Raw genomic sequence first — 20452 nt, 5'->3', positions numbered from 1 at the left:
TGGAGTGTTTGGTGTCTACATCGTCCAGAGGTAAACTCAATGGAACCCTAGACCCGGTGCCGGTGAAACAGAGGTATCGAGAGTGAAAGTAACAGCCCGCTTTAAACCAGCAGCTCCACCGAGAGTTAGTGCTACACCTGCAACAGACGATAAAATTTGTTCACATTCAGCTGGTGACATTTAGTATCCCAGTCCACCTGTTCTTACTTGTCTCCAGAGTCCAGATATGATGTAAGTGGAAGAAGAGGCTGATCCAACAAGCTCAGAATCATTATGTAGACTTTGTATTTCAGTAGATTTTATTAGGAATATACTGAAATAGGAGAAAGCAGAATGTTTGTTCTATCACAAAACCAGAATCAATGATCATTTTGTCTGTGATCACAGGCCCATCAGACCTTCCTACCACAAGACCAGCCATGGAACCAGAAAGTTTGGAGTTAAAGCAGAACTCTGGGCAAAAATGTTTTTATCCCATCCAGTGGGGCTGTGCCTACACTGCTTGGATAACTAATAGTTTTTGTCTAGGGGTGATAAGAGTGGAGAGTGGACTTGCCTTATCCACTGATCCTCCCAGCGCAAGACCAGTCCCTGGCACTCCTGCCCCCTGCAGTCTACCGGTCTTGTGAGGTGGACTGTTCCTGATGCTGTCACGCCCGTAGACCAGCTCTGGATATGAGGATGGCAGGAACAGTCCACCATTAGATGTGGGGGTGCACTGTTTTCAGGAGGATCAAAGGATTGTGTGAGAATAGGCTCTCTGTCCGACCCTGGACAAAACAAGCAGGCAACCCATGTAGCGCGGGCATAGCCTCACTCCATGGGACACGCATTTTTTTCCCCCAGAGTTCTACTTTAAAGGGAACCCATTTACTGGTGCAATCTTCATAATATATTATACCCATGATAGTGTGCAGCAGCTGCAGCATTAGCCATTGTGCTGGGTGTACACAAAGAAATCTTATAAAGATTGCACCAGTAAATGGGTTCCCTTTAACTCTAAACTTTGTTTCAATGGCTGGCCTTGTGATAGGAAGGTGTGATGGGATGGGCATGGACCTGAAATCACAGGCAAACTGATCATTGATTATCCTGATCATATACCTGGCCTCAGAGAATCTTCACCCCAAATTAGGGCTGGGGAATCTTACTGTTGTGGACTCCACACTGCATGGTGCCATGGATGGTCACCTCTCTAATTTAGACGTTTGGAGCCAGAGCCGAGGACTGGCACTGTGTGTAAGATGCTGCCTGCTGTAATCTGTGTCAAAGAGACAACACAGCTTCACAACACTTGAACTTACCGCTGAAGCAGATCTATGAGCTGGCTCCTCCTGCGTGGCTTTGCAGGCTCTGGACTGCAGGCTGTGTGTCTCCGCCCCCACCCTGGACAATGCCGGGTGAGGATTGGTCCTCTGTTCTCCATGGAGTGGGGATCTCTGCAGCTCTATAACTCGAGCACGGAGGCTTGGGCTTGCTCTAACTAATATGGTTTTCTGCACGACTTCTCTATCTACAGCCCAGGGGGGGGGGCATGGGTGCGCTAGTGAAAGGAGGAGGTGGAGGTTTTTTTCTCGCTAGCGGCGGCGGAGGTCGGAGGTGATAGATTCATTTCATGTGCTGCTGTAGGTGGAGCGGGCCCCGGCCAGCCGGGCCCCTTGGGACGCTCGGGCCCCTTACTTGAGTACTGCCTGTATCCCCCTGATGGCGGCCCTGGCTGTGGGAGAGGAAAGAATACACTATGCTGCTGGGTATTGGGAAGAAATTAGAAACCCATTGCCCTACCTCGATGGCAAGATGGTAATTCTATGAAGTGTCATAGGATGCTTTATAGGGTACCAGCTATGGAGCTGAGTGGTAAATTTTCTTTTTGTGACTCAGCAACTGGTTGACTCTAACGTAAGCATTACCATAAAATGGGGAAAGGTTAGACCCCTTTTTTCATAACAACATTTACCGGACAGGAAGAGAGGGAAAATCTACTACTGTACAGGGAAACAAACAACAATAAAGAGCTGACAGAGGTTCTAGAATTCCATACTTAAAGTGGAACTTTAGTCAGAAAATTAAGTCTTGCTAGATCACTTCAAGATGGACCCTTTTATAAGTGCCTATACTGTTTAAATCCAGTAATACACTGTCTCACCTTGCTCTGCACATGCTCAGTTGCTCTCCATTTTTAGGCACTGCCGAGTTTGTAGAGGCCAATCTGCTGACAGCCTTAAAGTGGAATTAAATCTTCCAATCCCTCACAGCCAAGGAAGATGCCTCTGTTTGATCTGCAGCTGCCATGGTGCTGCACATGTGATCAGTTATGACACCAACCATCAGATGGTTTCACAGTTTGGTTGAGGACACATGCAAACGTGACAGTTACATTCCTGGAATGCTGGGATTGCTAATTGTTTTTTGAAACAGTTTAGTTCCCCTTTATGATTTACTGCTGGGGCTTTGGGCTTCAGCAAAATGGCAGCCTCCAGCAAGAGGAAACAGGAACAATGCTGGAGACAATTACAGCACACACTAATTTTGGTAGTATAACTATTAATGTGGAATGTATATTCCTTACTAAAGAACATTACATTTTATCAAGTTGTTATGGGTAAAGTTCCACTTAAATTGGTTGTAAATCCTTACAGATACCCATAGTGACTGGCCTCAGGTGATACACAGAAATTAAACAAATCCTGCTACATAAGTAGTACCTGATTATATGCAGTCTTCTCTTCTCCACATCTGTTCTAATTGCAGAATCTATAAAGCTTGTCTGAGCTGTCAAAAAAAAAGGGGGCAGAGAGCTGAAGTTACACTCTGCAGAGCTTAGTTAGGAGAGGTCTGAGAGCTGATTGGAGGGAAGAGACACCCCCTCCACACAGCTCACAGGAACAGAGCTGAGGCTGTCAATCTGCTGGAGCTCCTTCCCTGTCACTGTTTTTCTCTTGGTGTCAGGAAAAATTGCCAGAAGTGATTCATACTGATAGCAAAGAAGTGAAGCAGCAGACAGAAATTTAGTGCTCTTAAAGTGATTCTAATGGCAGAAGGTTTTTTTTTTAATATAAATTGGTTCCTGCTGCTGTCAAAGTCAGTTAGCCAATCAGAAGAGAGATGGGATTGGGCCCGGGCCGCGGCTCCATGTCTAAATGGACACATGGAGCAGTGGCTTGGCTCCGGTGCCCCCATAGCAAGCTGTTTGCTGTGGGGGCACTCGACAGGAGGGAGGGGCCAAGAGAGCCAACGAGGGACCTTAGAAGAGGAAGAACTGGGCTGTTCTGTGAAAAACCACTGCGCAGATCAGATAAGTATAACATGTTTGCTATTTTTAAAGAAAAAAAACAAGACTTTAATATCACTTTAACCACTTGCGGACCGCCTGCCTTCATTGTACGTTGACTATTTGAAGTGGAATACCGTTGTTATGGCAGCAGATAGCTGCCATAACTCCGGTATCCTTTTCAACAGCGGGCGGTCCACTTTCAGATAAAAGTGGTCTCTGCAGTGGATTCGGCACAAGATCACTTTTATCGGGGGCAGGAGAGGGGCCCCCCTCCCGCTGCACTCAGGTTGTCTCCGTCGCTTACAGTCGGTAGCGGCGGAGACAATCACGTCCTTGACCCTGACAGACCTGGAGCCGAGTGAGGGAAAGATGGCCCCCACTCGGCTCCATAACATTGGATGGTGGAAGAGATGCCAAACGTCACTTCCGCACAATGGTCTTAAAGGGGAAATTTCTTTTTTTTAAATTGCATTTTAGTGTAATTGTGAGATCTGAGGTCTTATTGACCCTAGATCTCACACGTCATGCTTTTTTTCTATTACAAGGGATGCTTATACATTGCTGTATCATTTTTGGTAAATGTCTTCTATCCATCTGTACACTTTACTCTGCTGAACTATCTGACATTGCTGTATCAGTTTTGGTAAATGTCTTCTGCTGCCATATCTTTAAACTTCTATATTTAATGCTAGCTCTATAATAAACACACTGCAATAGCAACATTACTGGTGATTGATTCTCAACCCCATTTGGCTTGAGTGATCAATAGAGGTAATTAGCTTTATGACCCTAGCCTGTGTCTGTAGCTGGTCTGGTATTGGCCATCCCCTCTCCCATATTCAGGTGTCTCAAATCAGACCCTATAATGACCAATTGAGAAATGCATGCCTGCTCAGTCTCCCTATGAATTTAAATCAGCCTATGGGGTAGCGCAGACAGGGGCAAGGCGAAGACACCATGGCTCTTTCCTGAGTGGCTCTGTCACTAGTGATGCGCAGTTTCACCACCGCAGTTTAACAAAAGCAATGTAACTAAAGCTGGATGAAGAATACAATAAGAACTCTGCTCCACTCTGAAAGACGACAAGCAAACCAGCATTTGACATTTATTTTATATGAAGTCAGATTCCCACTCTCTAGCCACTAACATGCTCCTTCTTCTCTTCCTTCTCACATCGGTGTCATCTATCCTCAAATTATCCTTATTCTACCCCTCCTCTCTACCCTGCAGCATGCACATATCACCCTCACTCCTACCCTCTTCCTACTACTGCACCCATCATCTCCTGCATTTGCTACACCCACATGCTGACATAAACACCAGGGCCATTAGACACGTGCGCTCATGTACATCCCACTCCCATCTTGCCTTCCTCACCCTCCTCCTTCTCCTAGTCACAGATGACATTTCTCCTAACGCCATTTTCCAACTGCAAGCCACATATCCAATACCCCTCCTCCTCTGACAACCACTGCAATACGCTCAGTTTAATTTCTATCCCCCTGCTTCCTCAAAGCAGCCCACCAATCTAATGCACCATTTGGAACGCCCGTTCCATCTGTAACAAGCTAACATCTGTGCATGACCTCTTCATCTCTCATGGCTTTAACATACTCGCCATAACCAAAACCTGGCTGCAAAATTTTGACTCAGCTTCTCCTGCTGCTCTCTCCCATGGTGTCCTCCAGTGGACTCACTGCCCCAGACCCAACGGACAGAAAGAAGGTGGAGTTGGATTCCTTCTATCCTCGCAAAGCAACTTCCAAGTCCTTCCTATCCCTCCCTCTCTTCTTTCGAGATGCACTGTATTCGTCTGTTTTTTCCAATTTCTCTGAGGATTGCAGCAATTTATCGGCCTCCTGGACCAGTATTGCACTTTCTTGATGACTTTGCTGCCTTGCTACCCTACTTTCTCTACTCTGAAATGCCCACCATCATTCTTGGTAACTTCAACATTCCCGTCAATGCTAACAGCCCAACTACAGCTCAACTTAACCTCATCTTTTGACCTAACCCAATAGACACGTACTTCCACTCACTCCAATGGTAATACCCTCGACCTTGTATGATCCCATCTCTGCAATCTTGGCAACCTCACCAACACCCCCTTTCCTTTCTCTGATCACAACTTCATCAGTTTCACTGTATCCTTGCCTCCATTCACCGATCCCTCCAAGCAGCAAACAATTACTTGTAGGAACCTTCACCACTTTAACCCTTCTCTTCTCTATGCTGTTACTGACCACCTATATGACATAATCTCTCCCCTGTCCTGACCTGACCACCTCTGTCTACATAAGTTCACTCTCATCATCACTAGATGCACTTGCTCCTCTAACCACACGCAGAATCAGGCCCCGACCATTACAACCCTGGCAAACTGACACTAGAAATCTCAAGAGACATTGCCGTGCTCTTGAACGACTGTGGCGTAAAACCAAATGCCTGCAGGACTTCACCCTATATAAATCTGCTCTTCTAAAATACAATTCCTGCCCCCATGCTGCCAAACAAGCCTACTTTGTCTCTCTTATTAATACCTTGTCATCTAGTCCCTGTCAGCTGTTCTCAACCTTTAACTCTCTGCTTCATACCCCACCCCCTCTACCCACTAACTCACTCACTGCCCAAGAGATTGCCAATCACTTCAAAGACAAGATTGATGCAATTCGTGAGGACACCTCCACAGTTTGTACTTCCATCAAAATCAACAATGCAACCATCAGTCCCTCCCCTCACGCCAGTGTACTAGGTGTAATCCTAGACTCTGACTTGTCATTTCAGCCTCAAGTCCAATCGTTGTCAAAAGTTTGTAGAATTCACCTCCGTAACATCTCTAAAATTCGCCCCTTTTTAACAAATTAAACCACCAAGCTCCTCATTCACTCTCTTGTTATCTCTATTCACTATTGCAACTCCCTTCTCATTGGCCTGCCTCTCCATAGGCTATCCTCTCTTCAGTCTATCATGAAGGCTCCTGCCAGACTTATCCACCTTACTAACTGCTCAGTCTCCTCCAATCCCTACACTGGCTCCCAATCGCCCAGCGAATTAAATTAAAAATACTAACCACAACATACAAAGCCATTCACAACTCTGCCCCGAGCTACATCACCAATCTTGTCTCCAAATATCACCCAAAGCATCCTCTCCACTCTTCTCAAGATCTCTTACTCTCAAGCTCTCTCATCTCCTGCTTCTATGCTCATCTCCAGGATTTCTCCAGAGCCTCTCCCATCCTCTGGAACTTGCTACCTCAACCTGTCTGGCTATCACCTACTCTTGCTACCTTCAGCCGATCCCTGAAAACTAATCTCTTCCGGTAAGCCTATCACATCTCCAACTAATCGTTTACCACTTCCATTAGCTCATTCCCCACAGTTACAACCTTTTGTACCAACTGCCCCACCCTATTAGATTGTAAGCTCTTCTGAGCAGGGCCCTCTTAATCCTCTTGTATTTTATTGTATTATAAACTGTATTGTCTCCCTTTTATATTGTAAAGCGCTGCACAAACTGTTGGCACTATATAAATCCTGTATAATAATAACAATGTTTACATTCCTTGTAATAGGAATACAAGTGACATTTTTTTTAAAAAGGACAGTGATAAAAAAATAATAAAAAGTAAAATAAATAATAAAAAAAAGTTTTTTAAAGCGTCCTGTCTTGCCGAGCTCGCGCGCAGAAGCGAACGAATACGTAAGTCGCGCCTGCATATGAAACGGTGTTCTGAAATTCTGAATACGAACACTCTGGCTCTGTGCTTCCTATTGTTACTTATCCTTGTTTATATTTTATGTTTTAACCCTGTCTCTGTATGCTATTGATAAACTCAATAAAAAACTTTTCAAATGGAAACAAAAAAAAAAAACGGTGTTCAAACCGTTTTATATATAATGTTTGGGGGTTCTAAGTAATTTTCTAACAAAAAATAAATTATTTTAACTAAAACACCAAGTTTGAAAAAAAGGTCCTTAACAGCTTGCCGCCCGCCGGCTGTTATATGACGGTCATTCGGCGCGGCTCTCGTTCTGGGAGGGCGTCATATTACGCCCTCACCTTCCTGGCCCACCAGGGGGTGCGCGCCCGCCGGCGGCAATAGTGCGCGCTCGGCTTGTCACTGGGCACCCGATGCGTGTGCCCGGTAACACGGCAGGACCGTGAATCTGTGTATGTAAACACACAGATCCACGTCCTGTCAGAGGAGAGGAGACCGATGTGTGTTCTCAGTATAGAGCAACACCGATCGGTCTCCTCCCCTTGTGACTCCCCTCCCTCTTCAGTTAGAAACACTCCCTAGGAACATAATTAACCCCTTGATCACCCCCTAGTGGTAACCCCTTCCTTGCCAGTCACAGTTATACAGTAATCAATGCATTTTTATAGCACGGATCGCTGTATAAATGTGAATGGTCCCAAAAATGTGTCAAAAGTGTCCGATATGTCTGCCATAATATCGCAGTCATGATAAAAATCGCAGATTGCCGCCATTACTAGTAAAAAAGGAAACGAGGAAAAAATTTGTTTAAAAAAAAATTTTTTGCAAAAAGTAAAAAATATTGTGTTTTTTCAAACTTGTCACACTTCTTTTGTTTATAGCACAAAAAATAAAAAACGCAGAGGTGATCAAATACCACTAAAAGAAAGCTCTATTTGTGGGGAAAAAAATAATAAAAATTTCATTTGGGTACAGTGTTGCATGACCGCGCAATTGTCATTCAAAATGTGACAGCGCTGAAAGCTGAAAAATGGCCTGGGCAGGAAGGGGGTGAAAGTGCACTGTATTGAGATGGTTAAGTAGTTAATTGAGACACATACACACTATAGAGGTATATTTTTTGCTCATATTCCATGGCTGAGGTTTACAACCACTTTGTTAAAAAAAAATATATATATTTTTTTGCAACTATATGTGCTGCTGTTAGGGCTAGTTCTTATGTGTTCAGCCCTTGTCGCCACTCTGCACAGCGATCCGTGGTTCGATTGCTTTTCAGAGGAGCTTGACTGTCAACAAGGAGGCAATATGTCACCTCCTCATTACCTGTGTGAATAAGTCCTTTTAAAGACTTCACCTCACTTGTCCTGAGGACAACTTTTTTACCAGATAAGAAGTAAAGGCATCTCTCCAACTGAGCCTCCACTGCAGTAAAACTTGACAGGGGCTCTAATCCTTCCCCGCTCTATCCAAAACCAAAAGGTTGTGGCTATAGATACACTTCAAAGCTGAACTCCAGATATCCCATCTTGCAGTGGGTCTCCATGCACTGTAAGGGTTGATTGCTTGTTTTGTCTAGGGAGAATGCTCAAGTTATTCCTCACTTCCCCGGCAGCTGATGCTTTTCTTTGCTCTTTGAAGGTCCTGGCTGTGCATAGACTTCCAGCATCCTTTACTATATTGCAGAATCTCTGGTCCTGAGTTTGGCTTTAAAGTTGAATTTCTGGGTATTGCAATTTACCAATGTAAGTATGTATACAAGTTAGCTAAAAAATAAAAATATTCAGCACTTACCCAATGGTGCAAAAAAGTGGAGTGAAGAGTGGCGTGGAGTCCAGTGGAGAGTCCTGCCTCCTGTTCTGGCGTCACTACATAGATGACATCTTCTTTATATGGAAGGGAGATGAGAAATCACTACATATATTCATGAGAAATCTGAATTCAAACCAATGGGGAATAAAATTTACCTATGACTTTAGTTTAACGTCGGTCAACTTTCTGGATTTAATTATTTTTAGGGACCAACATCAATTATTGACTAAAACCTATTTTAAGCCGACCGATAGGAATGGATATATACCAACAGAAAGTTGTCATCAGCCTAATTGGCTGAAGGTGATATCCAAATGTCAGTTCCAGCGTATTAAAAGGAATTGCTTGAGGAATGAAGATTTCACACTTCAGGCATCTATTTTAAAAGATCACTTTATAGAAAAAGGATACTATCAGGAAACTTTAGAACAGGAATTGCAACACATAGCAAATCTTGATAGACAGAAGCTCCTGATTCCTAGAATTAGAGAGCCAACCGATAACAATAGGTTTGAATGGGCCTTTATTACTACTTTTTGGTTGGCGCAAACAAACCGAAAAATTCTGGGAAAAAAAAAACTCATCAATTGCAGCCTCACTGTGCCCATCAAATGCAGCCACTGTACCAAACGCAGCCACTGTGCCATCAAACGCTGCCACTGTGCCCAAACGCTGCCACTTTGCCCATCAAGCGCAGCAACATTGCCCATCAAACGCTGCCACTGTGCCCATCAAATGCTGCCACTGTGCCCATTAAATGCTGCCACTTGCCCATCAAACGCAGCCACTGTGCCATCAAACGCAGCCACTGTGCCCATCAAATGCAGCCACTTTGCCCATCAAACGCTGCCACTGTGCCCATGAAATGCTGCCACTGTGCCCCAAATGTTGCCACTGTGCCCATTAAATGCTGCCACTGTGCCCCAAATGCTGCCACTGTGCCCCAAGTGCTGCCACTTTGCCCCAAATGTTGCCACTGTGCCCCAAGTGCTGGTACTGTGCCCCAAGTGCTGCCACTGTGCTCCTCGCCGTCTGCCCGGCACTTACCTTGTCTCGGGTGGGCAGCGGGTGATGGCGGCAGGCAGCGAGCGGTGTCCGGTGTCCTCCATTTCTTCCCCGACCCCAATGTCTGCCTCCTCTTGTCCTCTGCTATGATTGGACGCCTGATAGGCGTCCAATCACAGCGCCTGTCATTTCAGCCAATCAGGTGACAGGTCCCGGCAACCTGATTGGCTAAAAGGGGGTTCAATGTTAGCAAAGCGAATTCCTTCGCTTTGCTAACATACAGCTGAGTGAAAAGCAAACGCACAGCGTTGCGCCCGCTTCTCACATTTTTAGGGGCCTATTAGAACTTATGATTCCAATCAGGTGCTTCCAAAAAACACCCCCGCTGGTGTAATTCAGATGCCCGGTGCCCGAAAATGGGCCGGGCACCTGAATAGGGGGTGTCAGCAGCGACCACAGATAGATTCATGCAATGCATGAATCTATCTATGGTGATTAGAAGGATGCAGGAGAGGGGGGGTGGTGTTCCTGCTCCCTTTATGGATGCACCCCCACTGCCGGGCACAACACTTCAACAATTTTTTTCACTTATTGTTTTGGACTACATTTTATTGTTTCAACCACTCTTCACAGTGCGGACTTTCAATTTTAATAACTTTATATTTTTGTGTACATTTAAGTATATTTTGCACATGTTTTGAATGTCTAAATATTAGTCATTTATATATGGTTTTATACCATTACTATTTAGCACTGCACTTTTTTATATATTTTCTGTTATTTACAATTGTCATTTGTTGTGCTTATTTTGCTGACAGCGCGGTATTCACCAAAATTTCTACACTGTAAAGAATACTTTCGATATAAATTGATATCCTAATTTCATCAAGAAGGAGTGTTTGGAATTCAAAAGGGGAGTGGAACATCTCTGCCGGCTGACACATATGTGCTAAGCGAATTTGATCGCTATAACCTGAGCTCCAACCTTTCTGGTAAGCAGGTTATATTGATCTGGGGAGAGCACCTGTTGAAGCAATTTTTTCTTGATTTCACGCATCACCTGTCACAGATTGAACACGGATATTAAGGCCTCTTTCACACGAGGGATCCATATGTCCGTTTTTCATCCTTCCGTTTTCGGATGAAAAACGGACATACATGTATCCCTATGGAGCGTCGGATGTCAGCGGTGACATGTTCGCTGACATCCGACCCGCTCCGATCCGAAAAGTGTAACGGAGGAAAACCCTACTTTTCTATACGTTTTCGGATCGGATCGGGTGACGACGGACACTACGGTTCGTCGTCATCCAATCCCCCATAGGGGAGAGCGGCGCTCTGACAGGTAGCGACGGACCTGTCATCTTCCTGCTCAGCGGGGATCGGCGGAGTGATCCCAGCTGAGCAAGCGGGTATTCACAGGGCGGATCATCACTGATCCGCCCCGTGAGAAAGAGCCCTTAGACTTGATGTGGACTGAATTGTTTATTCATTTTTTTTCTTGATTAAATTTAACACACTCATATATATTTTAGATTTTTACTATCATGTATGATAAGATGGTTGCGCTCTTATATCTATATATATCTATATATATATCTATATATATATAGATATATATAGCAGTATATATATATATATATATATATATATATATATATATAGCAGTATATATATATATAGCGGTATATATATATATATATATATATATATATATGTATGTATACAAGTTAAAATCAGTATTTTTTGCTAGAAAATTACTTAGAACCCCCAAACATTATATATAATTTTTTTTACAAAGACCCTAGAGAATAACATTGCCGTTGTTGCAATATTTTATGTCACACGGTATTTGCTCAGCGGTCTATTGATTGGTTTGCGCAAAAGTTATAGTGTCTACAAAATAGGGGATAGTTTTATGGCATTTTTATTGTTATTTTTTAAAAAATTTTACTAGTAATGGCGGCGATCTGCGATTTTTATCAGGACTGCGACATTATGGCGCACACATCGGACACTTTTAAAACATTTTTGGGACAATTGGCATTTATACAGCGATCAGTGCTATAAAAATGCACTGATTACTGTAAAAATGTCACTGGCAGGGAAGGGGTTAACACTAGGGGGTGATCAAGGGGTTAATTGTGTTCCCTAGTGTGTTTTCTAACTGAAGGGGGGAGGGGACTGTGCAGGGGAGATGACAGATCTCTGTTCATACTCTGTATGAACAGACGATCTGTCTCTTCTCCCCTCAGAGAACCGGAAACTGTGTATTTACACACACAGATCCCGGTTCTCGTGTGTAAGCAGTGATTGCAGGAGCTTGGCAGTGATCGTGACCGCCGTGCACTCGCATCTGCTCTGGGGGAGAGCAGCAGGCGCGCGCGCCCCTAGTGGCCACGGGGTGAAGCGACATAACATAACGTTGTTTCGCCCAGCCTTGCCATTCTGCCGCAGTAAAACTGCGGCGGCTGGTCGGCAAGTGGTTAAGATAAATCTCCCTTTAAGGTGATTTGTTGGGGGGGGGGGGGAATCAGCAAAGTCTATAGGAAGCCCGGAGCAATATCAGCAGGAGAATAAGCGTAGGGCGGGCATGACGGGGTTAACAGGGATTTAACAAATTTTCTAATGGGTGGTGAGTATAGAGCCGAGGGGGAGGGGCTGGAGGAGCTTTGATAAGGGGGGCCCCGCCTGGGATGAGTCACCAAAGCGTGGTGGAAAGTTAGTGAGAGCAGCAGCATGGCAGAAGTGGACAGAATCCTGGCCCAGCTTAGAGAGGAGGCAGCAGTGCGGGGGCCTGAGTGGCTACAGGCGGCGTTAGGATCGGCACTCAGGGGTACAGATGCGGCGCCTGCGCAGGCGGCCAAGAGCGGCACCAGAGCCCGCAGGACCAGACCTCCAGAGCGGTACTCGCCGGAGCGGCGGGCGGAGGTACGGCGGCAGGCGGGGGGGAGCAGGGGAGTATCTACAGCGGGCCCACCTCCCAAACGTACGGCAAGGTTCCCCAGCTGCAGCCCACCCAGAACAGATACCCGGGAACCCAGAAGAGGCAGCACCAGGCCAGAAATAGACAGGGCCGCACTGAGGCCTGGCAGACGCGGGGAGCGCGGGCGCGCTGGCCCCTCCCCCAGGCTAACTGATACAGAGCGGGGACAGCTGCAGAGCGGGACCACAGATCGGAGCTCCGGGCCTCCAGCGGCAGGAGACACACAGCGCCCTGACCCAAATCTGGGGGGGCAGAAAAAGGGGAAAACAGAAGCCGCCAGGACTGAGGTACAGCACACCGGTCCTGGTAAGGCTGTCTCAAAGTCGCCACACGGACGCGCTGCTCGGGGGAGGGAGAGGATGCCTGAGGCAGCAACAGCCAGCGGGCCCTGTGGGCTATCATCCGCGGAGGAGGAAGATTTGGTGCTGGACCTTGCGGACGATCGATCGGAGTCAGAAGAAGAAGAGGCCCTGCGTTCAGGGAGGACAGCAGAGGTGGACGGCAGACGATCGGCTGATGGGGAGTCACCTATGCAGCCCGGTAAGTCAGCAACTATTGTAACATATAAACCAAGTGTACTGCGCTAGCAACTAAATGTGTAAAAATATATATATAAACATAAACCACACAAAACACACAAGACACCACATGTGTTAATAAAATGACACGTGAATATAGATATGGATGTGTCAGAGAACTGGACCTGCAGCTCGTGCATCCGAGCCAACACTCAGTGTGCGTGCACTAAGCTGCAACACCAGAGCTCCAAGACCCTCCACAGAAACAATATCAATTAGTGTAGAGGTGGCAGGATCATGGGACGATGCACTACTTGAACATATGCATCTATCAAACCTCAGAATTAGCAAATTAGCATACAATGGTATAAACAAAAATATGAATGTATAGATATAGCATAACAATTGTGCAAAAAATAGGATAGCATGGAGCAAAAACCACTCAGCACGTTCCAGATAGCACAAAGAGACCATAGAATGTCATCTACAATATATATGCTTCTTCATGGGATATACAATAAAATAATAAACGGGCTTCCAACTTTTCATCTTTTCCAACACCCAGGGCCAATGGTGTAGTGATGTAAAAGGATTGCTCATAAAGCCATAGAAGCACACGTTCCACCGAAGGAGAGAAGAGAAGTATATAGCATAAAACCTTTTAAAAACAAAAGGTCACCTGCGCATAAATGCGCTACTCACAGGACCGACAAGGAAAGCAGGCATTCAGATATTTCGGTCGGTTCGCCGCTCATGGCGTGCGTTCCACCGCCAGGAAGTGATGTCACTGGTACAGGCCGAATGAACGTAAACAGGATATTGCGTCGACGCGTTTCGCCCCTCCCCCAGGGCGTTATCAAAGACTTAACATCCTGCCGGCGTGTAAACCTTTTATATTATGTTCAGTGAGTGACAGCCATTTACGGCCAATGGGTGAGAAGTTACCCATTCCTTCCTCTATCATCATATCCTGTTTGCAAAAAATAGAATAAAATAAAACTTTACTCAATGGTCGGAAACAAATCCAATATGCAGATAGGTGTTTACAGCATCTTCATGAGGAAAACATCTTAACACTCACTGCCTTCCACAGAACAAAGTATATGCAAAACAAAGAATACTAGCATCAGGATATTTGGATAGACGGAAAAAAATTTTATACAATATATATTGGATATCTCAACTCCTGATAATAAAAACAATAGTTTAATACATTACCAATAATTTAAAAATCTATAAAGGATAACAAAATGATATATGAAAAAATTATTTTGTACAAAAAATAATAAAAAATTATAAAATCAGAAAAAATCAAAAAAATAATAATATAGCATCCCATATTTCACTCAATGATTTACTCATCTCCCAGGTTCGATATTCATGATCGAGATATGGGAAAAACACATGATCAAAGATGCTTGATGGTAAAAAAATAATAAATAAAAAAATATTAAATAAAATAATAAAATAAATCGGTACTATTTATTATTTTATTTAATATTTTTTTATTTATTATTTTTTTACCATCAAGCATCTTTGATCATGTGTTTTTCCCATATCTCGATCATGAATATCGAACCTGGGAGATGAGTAAATCATTGAGTGAAATATGGGATGCTATATTATTATTTTTTTGATTTTTTCTGATTTTATAATTTTTTATTATTTTTTGTACAAAATAATTTTTTCATATATCATTTTGTTATCCTTTATAGATTTTTAAATTATTGGTAATGTATTAAACTATTGTTTTTATTATCAGGAGTTGAGATATCCAATATATATTGTATAAAATTTTTTTCCGTCTATCCAAATATCCTGATGCTAGTATTCTTTGTTTTGCATATACTTTGTTCTGTGGAAGGCAGTGAGTGTTAAGATGTTTTCCTCATGAAGATGCTGTAAACACCTATCTGCATATTGGATTTGTTTCCGACCATTGAGTAAAGTTTTATTTTATTCTATTTTTTGCAAACAGGATATGATGATAGAGGAAGGAATGGGTAACTTCTCACCCATTGGCCGTAAATGGCTGTCACTCACTGAACATAATATAAAAGGTTTACACGCCGGCAGGATGTTAAGTCTTTGATAACGCCCTGGGGGAGGGGCGAAACGCGTCGACGCAATATCCTGTTTACGTTCATTCGGCCTGTACCAGTGACATCACTTCCTGGCGGTGGAACGCACGCCATGAGCGGCGAACCGACCGAAATATCTGAATGCCTGCTTTCCTTGTCGGTCCTGTGAGTAGCGCATTTATGCGCAGGTGACCTTTTGTTTTTAAAAGGTTTTATGCTATATACTTCTCTTCTCTCCTTCGGTGGAACGTGTGCTTCTATGGCTTTATGAGCAATCCTTTTACATCACTACACCATTGGCCCTGGGTGTTGGAAAAGATGAAAAGTTGGAAGCCCGTTTATTATTTTATTGTATATCCCATGAAGAAGCATATATATTGTAGATGACATTCTATGGTCTCTTTGTGCTATCTGGAACGTGCTGAGTGGTTTTTGCTCCATGCTATCCTATTTTTTGCACAATTGTTATGCTATATCTATACATTCATATTTTTGTTTATACCATTGTATGCTAATTTGCTAATTCTGAGGTTTGATAGATGCATATGTTCAAGTAGTGCATCGTCCCATGATCCTGCCACCTCTACACTAATTGATATTGTTTCTGTGGAGGGTCTTGGAGCTCTGGTGTTGCAGCTTAGTGCACGCACACTGAGTGTTGGCTCGGATGCACGAGCTGCAGGTCCAGTTCTCTGACACATCCATATCTATATTCACGTGTCATTTTATTAACACATGTGGTGTCTTGTGTGTTTTGTGTGGTTTATGTTTATATATATATTTTTACACATTTAGTTGCTAGCGCAGTACACTTGGTTTATATATTTTCAAAGTACAGTACTTTCACTCTGCTGCTGCAACAAAGTTCCATTTTTTTTCTTTCTTTTTTGGTTTCACAAAAGAATCTGTTTGATACCATATATCTGCAAGCGCTGTATTGTATGATTTTAACTATTGTAACATGTTTACCAGAGTGCAGTGGGCCTAGCAGAGGGTCAGGGTCGGGGACAGAAAGGGGGGGGACAGGGGAGACCTCCGGGGGTACAGTAGGTTTGTTGGGCTTCTTGGAGGGAATAAAAGATCTAGTTCGGAAGTTTGAACAAGCAGGTAAAACAGCAGCGGGGCCAGCGGCAGCTTGGGTCCCGTCGATAGCAGGAGTGGGGGAAAATGCAGGGGCAGGGGTAAGCACAGAGATGCCGGCGGTTGCAGCGGCCGGCACGGTGCCAGCCAAGGAAGGGGAAGGGACGGTCGTTGCGCAGGGGACAGGCAAGACGGCCGTGGCCAGTGAAACGGTCGCGAGGCAGGATATAGTTAGAATTGCGGATGCTGCAAAATGTGAAATATATGTGTGTTATGAAGGGCCGTTAGGAGCACATCTGAAACAGGAAGTCCGAGAGAAGCTGTGGAAAGGTGAGTATGTGGAAATTTTTTCCTTACTCCCTCTGGAAAAATTCAATCTAGATAGAGTAAAACCTGACGATTCCAAAAAAGAGGACGAGGAAAAAAGGAGATACCGTTTAATCCCGCGTACATTCAGCAATTGGCTGCAGGCGTTCGCCATAATGGCAAGTGTTATAGGTGAAAAACAGCCCGAACATTGTTCGGCGCTGTTTTGTTATCAGGATTCTATTGGGGAAGCATACAGGGTTTATGGTGGGACTGCGTGGCTGAGGTATGATGAGCAGTTTCGGCAACGGAGGGCAGTCCGAAAAGAGCTGCGTTGGGACCACAAAGACATCAGCCTCTGGATGCGATTAATGACGTCTGCGCGGGCACCAAACCAGTTTTTTCAGGGGGGGGCCGGCGGAACTTCAGCACAAGGACAGTCGGCCGGAAACAAAAAAGGGGTGTGCTGGCAATATAACTCAGGGATATGCAAGTTCGGAAGCTCATGTAGATTCAAGCACGAGTGTTCGGGGTGCAACGGAGCCCATTCGGCAGCCAGATGCTTCAAGCAAGCAAAAGGTCGGGCAGGGGAAGCTGGACACAAGAGGGGGGACTCCGGTGAGAGTGGCAAGGATGCGGCCGTTTCTCGGTAGGTATCCGGACAGGACTGCGGCAAAATTATTGGAAGAAGGTTTCTCAGTGGGCTTCCGAATACCCTGTGCACTGACGGTAGTTCCTCCCTTTCCACCCAACCTCCGGTCCGCTTTGCAACACCCGGACGTAGTTAGTGAAAAACTGCGTAAGGAGGTTGCAATGGGCAGGATGGCGGGGCCATTCGCGTCGGCACCTTTGGCAGACCTGGTGGTGTCACCACTGGGGGTAGTGCCTAAGAAGGAACCCAACAAATTTAGGCTCATCCATCACCTGTCCTTCCCAAGGGGGGGGTCGGTGAATGACGCCATAGATCAAGAAGCATGCTCAGTGACATATACGTCGTTTGATGCAGCCGTAGGGTGGGTGCGCCGGTACGGAAAAGGGGCACTGATGGCCAAGGTGGATATAGAATCGGCTTTTAGGCTGCTACCAGTTCACCCTGAAAGTTTTAGGCTGCTGGGATGCCATTGGGACGATGAGTTCTACGTCGACCAATGCCTACCGATGGGTTGCTCTATATCATGTGCGATATTTGAGCAATTCAGCTCTTTTGTAGAGTGGGTAGTAAGAGAGGTTTCGGGTGTGAATTCGTTAATTCATTACCTGGACGACTTCCTCTGCATAGGACCGGCCGATTCTAGGATATGCGCGATGCTCTTGGCGACGCTGGAACACATAGCAGACAGGTTCGGCATTCCATTGGCGCCTGAAAAAACTGAGGGACCTTGTACGGTCATCACGTTTCTAGGCATCGTTCTGGATTCGGAGGCCATGGAATGCAGATTACCGGAGGCAAAGTTGGCGGACCTAAAAACAGAGATCGCGAGGCTGATTGGATTGCGAAAAGTGCAACTGCGCTTATTGCAATCGGTGTTAGGCAAGCTTAATTTTGCTTGCCGCATTTTACCTATGGGGAGGGTGTTCAGTCGGCGTCTGGCAGCAAGCACGAGCGGTATTAAGTCCCAGAGACATTTTGTTCGCTTGGTCAAGGCACATAGGGATGACCTGAGGGTATGGCATACCTTTTTGGAGTCATTCAATGGCCGAGCGTTGTGGATGGCGGGACCGGTCAGTAATTTCGACCTGGAGCTTTTTACAGACGCAGCAGGGTCTTCAGGTTTTGGAGCCTTCTTCCAGGGACAATGGAGTGCGGGCCCCTGGCCACAGTCCTGGATAGCTGCGGGTTTCACAAAGAACTTGGTGCTGTTGGAATTATTTCCGGTAGTGCTTGCAGTGGAGTTGTGGGGAGCATCGTTCAGGGATCTGAAGGTGCGCTTCCATGGGGACAATTTGGGGGTGGTGCAGGTAATCAATAAAAACACGGCATCTTCTCCGCCGGTTATTAGATTACTTCAACATTTGGTGCTGAGATGCTTACAACTGAATGTTTTCATTCACGCTGTACACCTGCCAGGAGTGGAGAATGTGATAGCTGATGCATTATCTCGCTTCCAGTGGGACAGGTTCCGACAGTTGGCGCCGGAGGCGGAGCAACAAGGAGTGCCTTGTCCAGAATGGTTGTGGGAGATTGCATTGGAATCATCACGGGATGGATAAAGCGGTCGGTAAGTGGGTCTACGTGGTCAGCGTACAAGAGGGTTTGGAAGGAGTGGTTGGCGTGTGTGCAAGAAGTGGGCGAAGAGCCGAAGGGGCGAGCAGGACGTTTGCTCGTTTTATATTACGTAGCCAGGAAAATGGAAGAGGGGGTGTCGGCATCGGTGGTGAATGCACAACTGTCAGGTCTAGCCTTCCTGTTCAAATTACAGGGGCGGCCTGATTTTACCAAAGATTTCTGGGTGCGACAGGCCGTTAAAGGTTACAGGAGATCGGTGGTTCGGAAGGATACCAGGAAGCCCGTGACATTCGAAATTCTCGAGGGTATAATAGCTAAATTGAGGGAGGTGTGTGCATCGGAATTCGAGATAAAATTGTTTACAGTAGCGTTTTTGTTAGCATTTTTTGGGGCATTCAGAATTGGGGAACTGGTAAGTCCTTCAAAAAAAGTACATGGGGGAATTGGAAGCCAGGAAGTTGAGTGTACTAGGGGAAGGCTGTCCTTGTGGTTAAGAAAATCAAAAACAGATCAGGAGGGCAGGGGGAAGCTGGTACAGGTGTTTCCAATTCCGGGTTCGCCTTTATGCCCACTGGATGCGGTAAGGGTTTTTATGCAGGTTCGCCCGGCGGGGCTAGGCGCTTTTTTGATACACGAGGATGGAACGCCATTGTCACGTTTTCAGTTTGGGGCTATATTTAGAAAATGCCTGGAGCGGTTGGGTTTAGAGGGAAAAGCTTTTTTATCCCACTCATTCAGGATAGGAGCGGCAACGGAAGCAGCGAGGCAAGGGATGGATATGGAGGCAGTGAAACGGATTGGGCGGTGGGAGTCCAACAGGTTCAGGTCTTACGTTAGGCCCCACCTGATAGTAGGTTTGTGAGGTAATCAAGTGGGCAGGACTCTTCAGTCTGCCCGGGTATGATGTTTGAAAATGATGGTCATGTTATAGTGTATGTTGTTTTTCCTCTTTTGATTTCAGGTTCGGTGACCGGGATGGTATGGATCATGGGCCATTCCTATGTCTGTTGGGGGGCACGGAGAGGGGACGTGAGGTACGATGGTAGGCAGTTGGGTTTTGATAGAAAGGAAGCCTACATTAAATGGTTTGGAGTCCCGGGAATGCTATGGGGCCGGGTGGTTCCTGAGGTGCAGCGTTATGCAGCCAGGGACAGACCGCCTGATGTGTTAGTACTACATGTGGGCGGCAATGATTTGGGGATTAGGTCCATGTTGGACATTACACGAGATATCAAATCAGATATTGACCGCTTGATGGAGCAATTTCCTGATATGATCGTGGTATGGTCAGATATAGTGGCGCGCACGACATGGCGAATGGCCAGATCGGTGGAAGGTATTAATAGAGCCAGGAGGAAGATTAATAGGGAGGTGACCAAATTTATGGTACGGAAGGGAGGTTTAGCAATACGTCATCTAGAGTTGGAATTTGAGACCTGGAGATA

Source organism: Aquarana catesbeiana, linkage group LG10 (assembly GCF_042186555.1).
Source record: "Aquarana catesbeiana isolate 2022-GZ linkage group LG10, ASM4218655v1, whole genome shotgun sequence".
NCBI lineage: Eukaryota > Metazoa > Chordata > Amphibia > Anura > Ranidae > Aquarana > Aquarana catesbeiana.
Note: the sequence above shows the minus strand (reverse complement) of the source record.